General features: G+C 41.2%; 1 protein-coding gene and 2 pseudogenes across 5 annotated transcripts in view; 1 reads left to right on the top strand and 2 right to left on the bottom strand.

Annotated features, from left to right (window-relative positions):
- The window catches only part of DLGAP3 (DLG associated protein 3), an 856,617-nt gene that overhangs the window by 327,607 nt on the left and 513,789 nt on the right, over positions 1-15,221 (top strand). The gene's annotated exons all lie outside the window — the stretch shown is intronic.
- On the bottom strand, positions 7,685-7,802 carry LOC135052000 (5S ribosomal RNA; annotated as a pseudogene).
- On the bottom strand, positions 13,988-14,105 carry LOC135051987 (5S ribosomal RNA; annotated as a pseudogene).

Here is a 15,221-nt window from a genome sequence, read left to right as displayed (position 1 = left end):
CCACGGCAGGTACATGAATGGAAGTAGGCATGGGGAAAAGTGCAATGAGGCAGGTCCGTGACACCTGGTGCAGCCAAGAGACCCCCTGCGTATGCATAAAGCACCCTTGCTCGAAAAAGAGGTGTGGCTTTTAGTGCAGAAGCATGTCCTCGCAGGAGCACCGCTAGCATCACTAAAGGGGCGTGGTCTCATGGAAGCCCTGAATACATCAGTTTGGGGTGTGCGGGCTGCCTCCAGAGACTCTTGCAGCGCTGCCGGCACCTTCTTAGTGACAGGAGCCGAGTGCTGCAGGATAATGTCACATTGCAGCAACCAAATTTTAATCTCCCTGCACATGTTACATCAGCCCTACCTGTAGTGCAACATGGTTTTGGCCAGTTGTGTGCTTTTATGCTTTTCTTACAAGCATGAATCAGGCCCAAAGTCCTGCACATCCGGCAGCTCACAGGTTATTACATTATTTCTGCATATATGAATAAAGAAATACTTTACTTACAAAAAAAGTAGACTGCTTAGTTACATAATGCTACTACAAAGGTTACATTAAAAATAGACAATGGGGTAAATTTACTAAGATTCGTGTTTTCCCGTTTGAGGTCAAAGTTCAATCACGAATGACATCGAAAGTGTAAATATGCAACTTTTTGAATTGATTACGACTAATTTACTAAGCTGCCGTATTCTGCATTTTCGGGTTTTCCGATGTCGATGTCATTCACTTTTTTTGGCAGTGTTTTACGTGAGTGACTTGTAAAACACTGCCGACTTTAATACAATGAATCTCGGCCGGATCTGAGAGATCCGTGCTGGGCTTCATTGTGCACTTTGTTAAAAAAATAAATTAAGTTTAAATGTAAAAAAAAATTGCGTGGGGTCCCCCCTCCTAAGGCAAACCAGCCTCGGGCTCTTTGAGCCGATCCTGGTTGCAGAAATATGGGGAAAAAATGGACAGGGGTTCCCCCATATTTAAGCAACCAGCATCGGGCTCTGCGCCTGGTCCTGGTTCCAAAAATACGGGGGACAAAAAGAGTAGGGGTCCCCCGTATTTTTGAAACCAGCACCGGGCTCCACTAGCTGGACAGATAATGCCACAGCCGGGGGTCACTTTTATACAGTGCCTTGCGGCCGTGGCATCAAATATCCAACTAGTCACCCCTGGCCGGGGTACCCTGGGGGAGTGGGGACCCCTTCAATCAAGTCCCCCCCCCCAGCCACCCAAGGGCCAGGGGTGAAGCCCAAGGCTGTCCCCCCCATCCAATGGGCTGCGGATGGGGGGCTGATAGCCTTTGTGATAAATGTTTGATATTGTTTTTAGTAGCAGTACTACAAGGCCCAGCAAGCCTCCCCCGCAAGCTGGTACTTGGAGAACCACAAGTACCAGCATGCGGCGGAAAAATGGGCCCGCTGGTACCTGTAGTACTACTACTAAAAAAATACCCCAATAAAGACATTACACACACACCTTGATAGTATAACTTTATTACATCCATCCATACCTCCATATACACATACTTACCTTATGTTCCCACGCAGGTCGGTCCTCTTCTCCAGTAGAATCCATGGTGTACCTGTAGAAAAAATTATACTCACATAATCCAGTGTTTTCTGCTCCTCGGTAAATCCTTTTGTAATCCACGTACTTGAAAAAATAAAAAAACGGATACCCGACCACGAACTGAAAGGGGACCCATGTTTTCACATGGGCCCCCTTTCCCCGAATGCCAGAAACCCACTCTGACTGATGTCTAAGTGGGTTTCTTCAGCCAATCAGGGAGCGCCACGTTGTGGCACCCTCCTGATCGGCTGTGTGCTCCTGTAGTGTATGACAGGCGGCACCCGGCAGTGTTACAATGTAGCGCCTATGCGCTCCATTGTGACCAATGGTGGGAACTTTCAGGTCAGCGGTGAGGTCACTTTCGGTCAACCGCTGACCTGAAAGTTCCCACCATTGGTTACAATGGAGCGCATAGGCGCTACATTGTAACACTGCCGGGTGCCGCCTGTCATACACTACAGGAGCACACAGCCGATCAGGAGGGTGCCACAATGTGGCGCTCCCTGATTGGCTGAAGAAACCCACTTAGACATCAGTCAGAGTGGGTTTCTGGCATTCGGGGAAAGGGGGCCCATGTGAAAATATGGGTCCCCTTTCAGTTCGTGGTCGGGTATCCGTTTTTTTATTTTTTCAAGTACGTGGATTACAAAAGGATTTACCGAGGAGCAGAAAACACTGGATTATGTGAGTATAATTTTTTCTACAGGTACACCATGGATTCTACTGGAGAAGAGGACCGACCTGCGTGGGAACATAAGGTAAGTATGTGTATATGGAGGTATGGATGGATGTAATAAAGTTATACTATCAAGGTGTGTGTGTAATGTCTTTATTGGGGTATTTTTTTAGTAGTAGTACTACAGGTACCAGTGGGCCCATTTTTCCGCCGCATGCTGGTACTTGTGGTTCTCCAAGTACCAGCTTGCGGGGGAGGCTTGCTGGGCCTTGTAGTACTGCTACTAAAAACAATATCAAACATTTATCACAAAGGCTATCAGCCCCCATCCGCAGCCCATTGGATGGGGGGGACAGCCTCGGGCTTCACCCCTGGCCCTTGGGTGGCTGGGGGGGACGGACCCCTTGATTGAAGGGGTCCCCTCTCCCCCAGGGTACCCCGGCCAGGGGTGACTAGTTGGATATTTGATGCCACGGCCGCAAGGCACTGTATAAAAGTGACCCCCGGCTGTGGCATTATCTGTCCAGCTAGTGGAGCCCGGTGCTGGTTTCAAAAATACGGGGGACCCCTACTCTTTTTGTCCCCCGTATTTTTGGAACCAGGACCAGGCGCAGAGCCCGATGCTGGTTGCTTAAATATGGGGGAACCCCTGTCCATTTTTTCCCCATATTTCTGCAACCAGGATCGGCTCAAAGAGCCCGAGGCTGGTTTGCCTTAGGAGGGGGGACCCCACGCAATTTTTTTTCTGAAAATTTAGAACATTTCCCCCCCCTTCTCACTGAAAAACATGCACGGATCTCATGGATCCGTGCATGCCTATACAAACACGGGATAAAAAAGCAGGTCTTTTTTTTTTAGCACTTTTTCACGATTTGTATTTTATCACGGCAGTGTTTGGCTATTGTCGGCAGTGTTTGTGTTTTGCACTTTTTAGTAAATTCCCGATTTCTAGCAAATTGCAGGCGTATTTGACCGATGGTGTATTGATTCGTGATTTTTTCCTAGGACTTCCAAAATATTACGAATGCCCTCATCACTGCCGTGATTTTTGCTTAGTAAATTACCGAGATGACACTTTGATGAAAAAACGGCATCTCGGTCAAAATCGGGACCTTAGTAAATATACCCCCATATGTGTATCTATTAATAATGAAAAGAAAGATAACTTACAGGAAATATAACATGTAGGTTTGCATGTTTTGATAGATAGGGCTGAACAAGAAAACAATGCAGAAAAACTTGATCTCCAAAACCTGTCACAGAATAAACACTTGCTATGTATTATAAATCCTACACAACACCTCTGTATTGCTGCCATCTCAGGGGTGCATTAAGAGAGGAGAGGTCACATGTGCAGGCTCCGTGTGTGCCCCCTCCTCCCTAGCAGTACAGTAGACTCTGGCTTTGTGGCCAAGTCTATTGCGCATACGCAGGTCTCCGGGAACATAGCACTCACGCCATGTTCCCGGAGACTTCTCTACTGCACATGCGCAGATTTACAGGAAAATAGCTAATGCAGGATCTGGAGAGGTAAATATAATTATATGGATACAGGGTGCGTGGTTTGGGCCCTCCTGCTCACCCTGCACCCATTATAGATACACCAATGTGCCATCCCCTTTCTCACCCTGCACCCATTATAGGTATACCAATGTGCCACCCCCCTCCCCCCCAACCCCCCGCTTGTGAAAGGTTGGCTGATTTCTGAGCCTGTTCCATGAGCTGAAATTGCCCTTGTAGTCTCTTCCTTAAACACAGAAAAAAATATATAACTTCCCTAAAAGACGTAACAAGACATGTTTGTGCCCTGTGCCCCTAAATTGAACAGGGACAGTGCACTCTGAAGGCACTTTCCAAAAAGGGTTGTTATGTTATAGGGGAGAGTACACAGCAGTACCTTAAATTACACCTCACAGCACAGCACCCTTCACATTACACCACAAGTAGTGTCCCTTATTCACATAACACCACACAGTAGAACACCTTAACCACATTACATCACACAGTAGTACCCCTTATACATGTTATGCCACACAGTAGTGTCCCTTATAAGCTGCAGAAAGGGGGGTTAGCGTTACGCTGCAGGGAGGGGGGATTAGATTTAAGCACCCACAGGGAGGGTTAGGTTTAGGCTGCTGTAAGTGAGGACTAGGGGGTTAAGGATGAGGGGTAGCATGCTTACCTGACCCCTGTGTCAGGATTCTAAATATCGGCATGCCACAGTCAGTATTCTTATTGCCGGCATTCCGACTGCTGCTGTTTCAGTCCCAACCCTCTGTAACACCTTTCTACATTTTTATACAATTTTATAATGCACATAATCCATTTTTATTTCATTTTCCCTATATACTATAAAAATATCACAGAACAGCAGAAAAAGAACCCAGTCTCATTGTGTTATGAAAATGGATAATGAACATGAAAATCTCTATGGAAATGGGTTAGACAATATATAAAAGTACATTATTTAGATACTGTACGCCGTGGATCTGCAAAGTTATGTAAAAAGGTAACTGGAGAGGTATTCATATAAATATACACTGATAGAGTCCGTTATCTACCTTTTAACATTAGCTATATACTAATACCGTGTAGCCGTAATGGCCGCTAAACCACGTGCACGTGCTACGCCCTCCGTACGCTATTTGCGTATGAAGGCCTCGCACGTGGTATGCAAATTACGTACACACGCTACGCTGGGTGTATGGAATACACACAGCGAGCGTACACACGGACAGTACTTTTATAAACTTTAAACACAGAGCCTGATTATACTGTAAGTCTTAGTATTGAGATACTGCAATGATATACCACTGGTTTACCTGGATATTTAAGCAAGCTGTTTGAGTGATTGAGATACATTGAAACCCTTTGTACTAGCTAGAGAAACACAGACACCCTGCTGAGGTTCCAAAACCTTTACTAACGAGATTTAGTTATGTAAAAAGGGAAAAATACAGTTAACATCTTATACACTACAGACTAACATCAATACCTAAACATGATAACTACACATATACAATATACAACAGTTTAACAATAACAGAGAGAGAGAGAGAGTATGGCAAATACAAACAGAGAACAAGTTGGTTACAGAGAAAAACTTACACACTGGGGAATGATCGCTGCGCAGTCCTGGTCACCAGCTCCATAGTTAGTCAGTGATGAAAACCTTTTGTGGAGAGTAGACTAAGCTGGCCCAAACTGGCTGTTCCTTATATACACTGCATACAGTACACTACAAAGGGACCTATATCTCATTGTTCATTGGACACAGGAATCTGTCTTCACATTACAACAAAAGGTCATAGGTTTGTTTGAACAGGTGGGCTGTGACTATTCCAGACTGCTCAGGTGGGAGGGAATCTCAGGATTCCTACCACATGGACAATGAACCGCAAAATACAGTAAATGTCAATAAACTATTTATAGACATAACTATACGCAGGAGCAATTAATCTCTACCTAACCAGCACCGGATTGTTTCTAATAAAATACTCTTCGGTTAGGTACCAAACACCATCGCTCAGACCCTATCTGACCCTTCGTATCATGCAAAGAGGAATTCCTTTGTTCATGAACCAGTTATACTAAACAAACTTACAGTTATTATTAAGGGGACCATTACCTATAAAACATACTATTCGGATTAACTATGTAACGATCGAGTCGCCCACCAGACGCACACAAACTCTACCGTAAATGCACATACCACGCGCCAATGTGCACAGCCGTAGAAGCTCCATTACGCAACTGTGAATATGCGCACGCACGGGAGAGAATGTGCACGTGCAGCGGGCAAGCGCATGGGGTTAACATATGGCAACGTGAAGCATGATATTTTTCGACTTTGACAACACATACAGCCTAACCTGTGTTCCTTAATATAATCACTACAGGTAAACACTAAGTGATGCAGGTAAATAACACATGACAACGTGTGCCTTCAATCCATGTGTGCATTTGGATAGTTGTTTATTAAACTACAACTTCAAACGTATGTAAAATGTGAACAGGGTTGGACTGTCCCACAAGGGCACAGGGGAAAACCCTGGTTTGCGCCACCACCTCCTCTAGGAATCAGGTTCTAGACTGTGCACTTGAATTATACATTATACATATGTTACATTATACTATTCGGGACTATGGTGTATTCTCTACAGTGCATTGCTGTTATTAATCTTGTACAATATTGTACGTCTTGTACAACAGCAGTATTTATTATATATACAGGGTGATTCAAAAGTCGCAGTACACACTTGTCAAGTCGCAGTATACCCTTTTGTTTCAAAAACTGTGCGGGAAATGGGAAAACTGACTTAGATTCAAGATGGCCGATTTGAAGATGGCACCCATGTTCGGTACATACACTAAAAGATAGCCCCCCTCACCCATACCTTACTGGAGTATTCAGTCTTTCCTTTTCCTGCACAGTTTTTGAAACAAAAGGGCGTACTGCAACTTTTGAATCACCCAGTATAATTGTTACTCAAGCCTGTGTGGAGGCTGGTCACTCCCCTAAATATGGGCTCCTATAATTGCATTTCCCTGGTGGGCCCTTCATAGTCCGACACTGAATGTGAAGCATTCTGAAGGCTCAGTAACTTTTCCACAATCATGAAAGATAAAAATTGCTTCTGACTCTTTGCCAAAGACAAGATACTTAAGAAGTATGGGAACATTTTGAATGGTTAGAAACTGTGTTTAAAATAAACAGACAAAGAAAGGTAGAGACTGCAAAGTAGAAAAGACTTGCAGCGCATACGTACAGAGCATCACTTTAATATGGTGTTGAGGTCAGTCTGACATGATTACAGCTATTTGAGTCCATTAATGAAAAGCACCACAGGCATATATAAAATCACTTATATAGAGAGAAAAAAAAACACACCACACCCCCCAATCCTCCACTTACCCAGCTTGTTCCCCTCAGACTAAGGGGGGTTGTGGATTTGCACCAGCTTCAATGATATTGATTATGAATAACACAAAAGTAAATCTATTAGATACCAAAAGTATAGACTATTATTATTTGTAGATCATAAATAGTACTGAGTTTTGGTGGTGCTCCCACAGATTTTGTAGTTTGACTACAGGAGGAAAACAAGAGAAAGACAAAATACCCTTGTGTGGAAGCACTCTTGGTAAATTATTGAAATTTAAATGATGAAGAGGAGGATCGTTTGGAATCCTACCTCTTGTTGGTTTAATTAAAAATTAACTTTTATTGATAAATTAAGAATTCACTGAAGGGTGAACAAAAAATTAATGATTATAAGTGTGAGAATCTAGATTGCCATTGTAACAAATATGGTTCTAGATATAGCAGGTGAAAATATTCTTGCTGTAATTGTACATATGTGTGAATCATAATGTATGTACGTCACAGAAGGGATCGAAGTATAGAGTCAGCTCTAAAGAAAATGGTACAGGAATTTTCCTGAGTGAAAAACGGCCCACAGCACCTAGTATTCCCTGGAGGTCTCCCATCCACGTACTAACCAGGCCATACCTGCTTAGCTTCCAAGATCGGACGTGATCGGGCGCATTCAGGATAGTATGGCCGTGGGCCAGTAATTGTCAGGAAATACTGTTAGTGTTAAATGGTGATCTGTGGGTCTGATAAAACAGATGTAAATGATATTTAGAAAAATATGATATGAGGATTCTCCTCAAAAAAGAATGTCACACAGCACTTGGTATTCCCTGGAGGTCTCCCATCCAAGTACTGGCCAGGTCTTTATCTGCTTAGCTTCCTGAATCGAATGTGATCTGGTATGTTCAGGATAACATGGCCGTGGGCCAGATAAAACAGAAAATTGGCAGACACTCCTCTGAATAGGTAAGAGTATCTAAAAAGTGCTTGTGAGCTCCTATCACTGAAATTACGATTGTGGGAGTCTATGCAAGAAAAATTAAATCTGCTGCTGTCTTGTAACAAATAGAGCTATAAACTCATTATAAGCATGATATCTTTTCTCCCAGATTTGGGAGTGGTAAATTATGGCAAATCAGTATCAAACTTATTTGTAAATGATAAAAAATAGAAAATAGAAAAATAGAAAAATAGAAATGATCTCTTCTGTCTTTTGCTGTGAGTAGCTAATATTTATCAAAAAAGTGAAAAATGAAGAAGAAGAGCAGAAGGTGATTTAAGTCCATATGATGAACAGCAAACAAGACACATAAAAACTGGGTATTGAAAGTCTTTTGCCCATATGTTAAATTCCAATGGGTGGCTGATATGACAATTCTTATGTGATCTGTTACCAAGAAATAGTTTCCAATATTGATGGAATGAGCCGTATAGAAACAATTGTTATTTTAGGTTAGGCTGCATGGATACAATGTAAGCAGCACACAGTTAGGATCTTTATCATTCCGGTGGAAACATAGATAGGAATGAGCTTACACTATACTTCTAGAATGACTGTATAAAGAGAATCAATTCTAAGTATAGTTACGGAGCAGGTGCACGGATGATTGCGCCAAACGAGTTCTGGTGCGATGCTTGGAAATAAATATATGGTTAGGGGTTACCGTTTTCCAATGCTATAGACGTCCCTGCAATTGATTGCTGGAGTCTGTCTCCGAGTCAGTCTCCGAGCTCCGTGCTCCGTGTTCTGTGACTTTGCGGCCGCCCGTTCCGGAGAGGGCGAAGCCGCAATGACGTCACCTGTTAGACGTCAGGATTCCGACGTACGTTTCACCTGTAGGCTTGTTCACGGAAGCCCCGTGTTTGCTCTCACCTGATGGTCCCTTAAATAGGATGCATGCACCTATGATGTGATGGGGGAATTAATTATAATGGAGTATGTTGCAGCTTGAGTTGATAGATGTTTGATTAGGATTGATTGCGGATTGAGCTGTGTACAATTGTGAAGCTTATTAAGAAGGGTTGTAGAACAGGATTAACGACATGAGAGCCTATTGTAAATGACGTTATATTCAAGGAGGATAAGTAATAGGTGATGTTGAAGGTCCCAATATATAATGGGCACCTGTGTAACCATTTGGACAGAAAGAATTGGACTGAGAAAATTGAATGAAGTAAGGAAAAATAAAATGAGATACAAAATTATAAAATGTATATAGAATAAAAGGAAATGGAATAAAATGAAATGAATTGAAATCAAATGAAATGAAATGAAATAAAATTAAATAAAATAAATGTAAATAAAAAATAAAATAAAATAAAATGAAAAAAAGTGGATTGTGAAGGTGTGTGAAAATGATTGTGTGAATATTGGTGTGAAATGGAAATAAAAATAAAAATAAGATAAATTTTATGAAATGTATGAAAAATGTGAAAAAAAGGGAAATGTGAATATAGAACTAGAGGTGATGTGGAATGTTGATGGAATTGAGGTGGTGGGAGGTGAAAGTGGGCTGTGAAAATGAAAATAAAATTGAAAATGTAGATTGTGAAGGTATGTGAAAGTGATTGTATAAATAGTGGTGTGAAATGGAGATGATGTGGATTATAATTGGATGAAATATATGAGAAATATGAAAAATGTTGAAATATGAATATTGAACTGAGGGTGATGTGGAGTATTGATGAAATTGAGGTGGTGGGAGGTGGAGATGTGCTGTGATTGATGTGTAGGGGGTTTGGGTGGGTGAAAGAAGAGGGAGGGGAGGTGTTTGGGTGGGGTGGGGAGGGGGGTGGGGGGGTTTGGGGGTTTTTTTTTTGGGGGGGGGGAAAGCGGGGGGGGGGGGTTTGGGTTGTGGGGACAGGAAGGGAGAGGGGGAGAAAGAAAAGGAGGAAGAAGGGTGTGGAAGAAAAAATAAAATTAATTATAAAAAAATTTTTGGAAGATGGATTAGATGCAATAATTAGAGGAAAACACTGAAATTAATGTACTCATTAAGACCCTTTGGCATGAGTGTGTCCAATCGAAAGATCCATTCTGATTCTCTCTTTTGTAGAGCTTCATTGATATCCCCTCCTCTTATTCCCAATTTCACATGTTCAAGACAAAAAGCAGTAAGGTCATCCGTATTGCTGTTGTGATGATGAAGAAAATGTCTGGCAACAGAGGTAAGTTTCCTGAATCTGGCTGTGTCTGATCTGGCATTGCGTACATTTCCTACATGTTCTAAAATTCTTACTTTGAGCATGCGTGATGTCATGCCCACGTATTTTAGTTTGCATGGGCATGTAATGCAATAGATCACATTTGTTGTTTTACAGTTGAAATAATCTTCAATCTTGATCTTTTGGTTAAATTTGTCTGTAATGTCTGTACAGTTCTTGATATGTGGGCAGGCTCGGCAATCGCCACATGGGTAACTGCCCTTTGGGTTGTTTTTATGTTTGGATGGATATGAGAAATGACTCCTGACCAGTTTGTCTTTTAAATTGGGTGCTCTTCGCCAGCTCATGCTAACATTGTCTCCAATATGTTTAGCTAGATCTTCGTCCATTTTCAAAATGTGCCAATGTGATTGTAGTATTTTTCTGGCATCTTTCCAATTCCTGCAAAATTCGCCTATGAATCTTAGTGTAGATTTGTTATCCTTTGATTTTCTTTCTTGAAATATCAGAGAGTCACGTGGCACTTTTTCAACTTCATATCTTGCTTTTTTGATTAAGCGATTGCTGTAACCCCTTTCCTTTAATCTTGCAGTTAGTTCGAGGCTTTTGGTCTTGAAAGTAGACTCCTCTGAGCAATTTCGTTTCAATCTGAGAAATTCTCCTTTGGGGATGTTCCTGATGGTAGGAGGAAAATGTCCACTAGATGAATGTAAGAGACTGTTAGTAGAAGTTTCCTTTCTAAAAATCTCAGTTGCTATATTGTTCTCTGAGTCCCGATATATCCTGAGATCTAGGAAAGGAATGTTGTCTTTGCTGCTAACATAAGTAAATTTGAGATTTATATTATTGTTGTTCAAGAATGAGATATATTGATCCAATTTCTGCTGTGTACCATCCCAAATCAGGAAGATGTCGTCAATGAACCGTATCCAAATGACTATGTGATTGGTGTATTCTTCTTGATTGTCATGGAAGACTATTTCGCGCTCCCACCATCCTAAGAAAAGATTTGCATAGGTGGGGGCACATGCTGCCCCCATGGCGGTGCCTCTGATTTGAATATAAAATTGGTTATTGAACAAGAAATAATTATGGTTCAAAACAAAGTTCAGTAATTCCAATAGGAATTCATGAAAATCACACAACCCTTCCATTGATAAAAAATACTTGACAGCCTGTATGCCTAAATCATGCTTGATGGATGTATATAATGATTCGACATCGAGACCTACCAGTAGATAGGATTCCTCCAGGTGTATGCCCTGGATTTTTTTCAGGGCATCAGTCGTGTCTTTGATGTAAGAGGGAAGACTCAAGACATGTTGTCTTAGGTGAACATCTAGGAAGCAACTTGCTTTTTCTAGAAGTCCTCCATTGCCCGAAATGATGGGTCGGCCAGGTGGGTTTTCCAAATTTTTATGTATTTTAGGTAGTAAATATAGAGTTGGAGTTCTTGGGTGTGGGGTATTTAAATAATCCCATTCAACTTTTGTGATTGTTCCAAGTTGTAAATGTTTATTGATGATTTTGTTATATGAAGTTTGGAAATTAGACGTTGGATTGAATAATGTGGTTTTGTAGCATGTGGCATCTTTAAGTTGTTTGTTGGCCTCTTTGAGATATAATATTGTCGGCCATATTACTATGTTGCCACCTTTATCCGACATTTTGATTTGGACATCATCCCATTCTTGAATCTCTTTGAGGGCATCCTTTTGGTGTTTTGATAGGTTACCAGCAATTCTTTGTGTTTGCTGTGATCGATAAAGTCTGTCAAAGTCACGAGAGACTAGATTGAGAAAAACTTTTACCTCAGGACATGTATTGTCCTGGGGATAAAAAGTGGACCGATTTTTGCATTTTGGTCTTGTTGTTGAGGGAGATTGTTCATCGGATAGTTCTTCTAGATTAAGCAGCGCTTCCTGTTCTTGTGAAGATAAAGCTGATGATTCGTTGGTAGATGAGGATTGTCCCATATCAATCTTACTGAAGTGTTTTTTCAGAAGAAGTTTACGACCAAAAAGTCTAAGATGAGTTTCCCATTTGAAGCGATTAAAGTTGGTAGTGGGTGAAAAAGAGAGACCCTTCTCCAGGACCTCTGTTTGGTCATTTGTTAGGATATGTTCAGATAAATTGATTACTTTTAGGTTTGAAGTGGCGGATGTTGTTATTTCCTCCTTCTGGACGGATAACGACGGGGTTGTGGAGATCCCCATCTTTCTCTTGTGTTTCTTCCTCCTGCCCCGCCTTGTTTTTGTTTTGCGGGGCGGCCTCGGGGTTTGCCCCTGTTTTCCTCTAAAAAAGAAGAAGTGGTGGAGGAAGACGAGTGAAGACTGAAGTCTCTCCTTCGTTGGTGGGGTTCTCTCAAGTCAGTGTTAGAGGAGTTGTTATCCTCATTATCCGATGGTTCAATTTCTGAAGAAGATGGAGTGTAGTCTTGTCTTGTTTGTTCTCTCCTACGTGGTGGATTAGTCCATTTAAAGATGTGTCCAGAGGTGAAATCACGTTTATCTCTTGAGAACTTGTTTTTCTTTCGATCTATGATGCCATCTTCATAGGTTTCCAGATCTTTTTTGATTTTATTAAAACAAGTCTGGAAGGTGGAGTCTTTTTCCCATTGTTCTAATTTGAGTCCTAATCTATCCACTTCTTTGGTGCATTCTTCTAGGACTATGCGATTGTGTTTAATCAGCACACTAATCAATTCCTGAGAACATTTCAGGAGGCATGTCTCCCAATCTCTTTTCAAATTGTCAGTGGAAAGTTCAAAGGAAGGGAAAAGTTTGGGTCGTAGACCCCTTGGAGTGATCTTATGTTTAAGATAGTGTTCTAAACTGGTCACATCCCAGTCGACTCTGATTCGACGTTGGAGAACTCTCTTTAGATGAGACAAATCATCTTCCCAATTAGTGTCTGGTGTCAGCTCTGTTGATTGAATGGGAAAGATGGTGTCCAAATCTTCTACTGGTCTCTTAGTCAGTAGCTCTGTTTTTAGACTGAAATTGCTCATTGCAGGATTTGTGTTAATCAGTAAAAAGGATTTTTTAAACAAATCTATTATATAGGTGGAAGAAAACACGAGAAAAAAAGGGTGATTGTCAGTGAAATTGTTGATGATAATGGCTGTTTTAGAGCCTGAAACGCTGTGCAAAATCCAAGAGCTGAGGAAAACCTCAGTACCAAGGTAAATTGTAGAGGAAGGGGGGTTGTGGATTTGCACCAGCTTCAATGATATTGATTATGAATAACACAAAAGTAAATCTATTAGATACCAAAAGTATAGACTATTATTATTTGTAGATCATAAATAGTACTGAGTTTTGGTGGTGCTCCCACAGATTTTGTAGTTTGACTACAGGAGGAAAACAAGAGAAAGACAAAATACCCTTGTGTGGAAGCACTCTTGGTAAATTATTGAAATTTAAATGATGAAGAGGAGGATCGTTTGGAATCCTACCTCTTGTTGGTTTAATTAAAAATTAACTTTTATTGATAAATTAAGAATTCACTGAAGGGTGAACAAAAAATTAATGATTATAAGTGTGAGAATCTAGATTGCCATTGTAACAAATATGGTTCTAGATATAGCAGGTGAAAATATTCTTGCTGTAATTGTACATATGTGTGAATCATAATGTATGTACGTCACAGAAGGGATCGAAGTATAGAGTCAGCTCTAAAGAAAATGGTACAGGAATTTTCCTGAGTGAAAAACGGCCCACAGCACCTAGTATTCCCTGGAGGTCTCCCATCCACGTACTAACCAGGCCATACCTGCTTAGCTTCCAAGATCGGACGTGATCGGGCGCATTCAGGATAGTATGGCCGTGGGCCAGTAATTGTCAGGAAATACTGTTAGTGTTAAATGGTGATCTGTGGGTCTGATAAAACAGATGTAAATGATATTTAGAAAAATATGATATGAGGATTCTCCTCAAAAAAGAATGTCACACAGCACTTGGTATTCCCTGGAGGTCTCCCATCCAAGTACTGGCCAGGTCTTTATCTGCTTAGCTTCCTGAATCGAATGTGATCTGGTATGTTCAGGATAACATGGCCGTGGGCCAGATAAAACAGAAAATTGGCAGACACTCCTCTGAATAGGTAAGAGTATCTAAAAAGTGCTTGTGAGCTCCTATCACTGAAATTACGATTGTGGGAGTCTATGCAAGAAAAATTAAATCTGCTGCTGTCTTGTAACAAATAGAGCTATAAACTCATTATAAGCATGATATCTTTTCTCCCAGATTTGGGAGTGGTAAATTATGGCAAATCAGTATCAAACTTATTTGTAAATGATAAAAAATAGAAAATAAAAAATAGAAAAATAGAAAAATAGAAATGATCTCTTCTGTCTTTTGCTGTGAGTAGCTAATATTTATCAAAAAAGTGAAAAATGAAGAAGAAGAGCAGAAGGTGATTTAAGTCCATATGATGAACAGCAAACAAGACACATAAAAACTGGGTATTGAAAGTCTTTTGCCCATATGTTAAATTCCAATGGGTGGCTGATATGACAATTCTTATGTGATCTGTTACCAAGAAATAGTTTCCAATATTGATGGAATGAGCCGTATAGAAACAATTGTTATTTTAGGTTAGGCTGCATGGATACAATGTAAGCAGCACACAGTTAGGATCTATATCATTCCGGTGGAAACATAGATATGAATGAGCTTACACTATACTTCTAGAATGACTGTATAAAGAGAATCAATTCTAAGTATAGTTACGGAGCAGGTGCACGGATGATTGCGCCAAACGAGTTCTGGTGCGATGCTTGGAAATAAATATATGGTTAGGGGTTACCGTTTTCCAATGCTATAGACGTCCCTGCAATTGATTGCTGGAGTCTGTCTCCGAGTCAGTCTCCGAGCTCCGTGCTCCGTGTTCTGTGACTTTGCGGCCGCCCGTTCCGGAGAGGGCGAAGCCGCAATGACGTCACCTGT

The sequence above is a fragment of the Pseudophryne corroboree genome, chromosome 2 (genome assembly GCF_028390025.1).
Source record: "Pseudophryne corroboree isolate aPseCor3 chromosome 2, aPseCor3.hap2, whole genome shotgun sequence".
In the NCBI taxonomy this organism is placed as follows: Eukaryota; Metazoa; Chordata; class Amphibia; order Anura; family Myobatrachidae; genus Pseudophryne; species Pseudophryne corroboree.
The sequence above is the reverse complement of the archived record's forward strand: the minus strand, read 5'-3'. Positions and strand labels throughout refer to the sequence as shown.